This window comes from Suncus etruscus, chromosome 2 (assembly GCF_024139225.1).
Source record: "Suncus etruscus isolate mSunEtr1 chromosome 2, mSunEtr1.pri.cur, whole genome shotgun sequence".
Lineage (NCBI taxonomy): Eukaryota > Metazoa > Chordata > Mammalia > Eulipotyphla > Soricidae > Suncus > Suncus etruscus.
The window spans coordinates 149,193,020-149,193,864 of record NC_064849.1 but is presented as its reverse complement, the minus strand read 5'-3'; the positions used below and the strand labels follow the sequence as shown (position 1 = coordinate 149,193,864).

At 31.2% G+C, this 845-nt stretch overlaps 1 non-coding gene across 1 annotated transcript; it reads left to right on the top strand.

Annotated features, from left to right (window-relative positions):
* Positions 1 to 403: 403 nt before the first annotated feature.
* Positions 404 to 511, top strand: LOC126002261 (U6 spliceosomal RNA). The gene has a single exon (XR_007493018.1). It is a non-coding gene; the product is annotated as a U6 spliceosomal RNA (small nuclear RNA).
* Positions 512 to 845: the final 334 nt, after the last annotated feature.

Below are 845 nucleotides of genomic sequence, written 5' to 3'. Positions count from 1 at the left end.
TGACAGTCATTTTATCTCTTAGTCATTATCACTTAGTCATAAATTTAGACTGTTTTTTTTTCTGAATAGTCAGGATCATTCATTGAAGGTTCAATTTTATAAAGAAGTAAACCAGATCCTTAGGTATTAACAGAAAAATCATCACTTGATTAAATATGACACACCAGAGAAGAGGGACGTTTTGGTTTGAAAATAAGACATATTTTGTTGACCAAAACTCAGATGGAAGTATCTAATAGTTTATGAAACATAAACAAAACAAAAAATTCAAAATCTTGAGCATATTGCTTTCTGTTACACAAAATGTTGCCAAATGAGTACTTCCCAAAATCTTTATAGTCAAATACTAATACAGATCCAGTTTAAATCAAACATATGCATACACTTAAAGTTATAGTTTTCTGTGCTTTCTTCAGCAGCACATATACTAAAATTGAAATGATACAGAGAAGATTAGCATAGAACCCTGTGTAAAGATGGCACACACATTTGTGATGTGTTCCATAAATTTAAAAAAATGTATGGCTTTTCATAGCATACTGACATTTTATAGATCAAATATTGCTTTGTATTTGTCAAAGATAACTGTCATTAACATTAAGCTATGATCTTCTTTAAACATTGGAGCTCTGCGATTTTACTGATCTTCTTTTTCAATTATGTATTAGTCAGTTCAACTGTGTTCCTTTCAGTTTACAGAATGAATGGAAACCATAAACTAAGCATATACTGTATCAGTTAAAAGTTTACTAAATTAGTTCCCATGGTTTCCTTTTCTTACTAAATGCATTCCCTGCATGCTGGAAAAGATCTCTGAAGCGGAATGCAGCCTGCCCTTTAGGCCT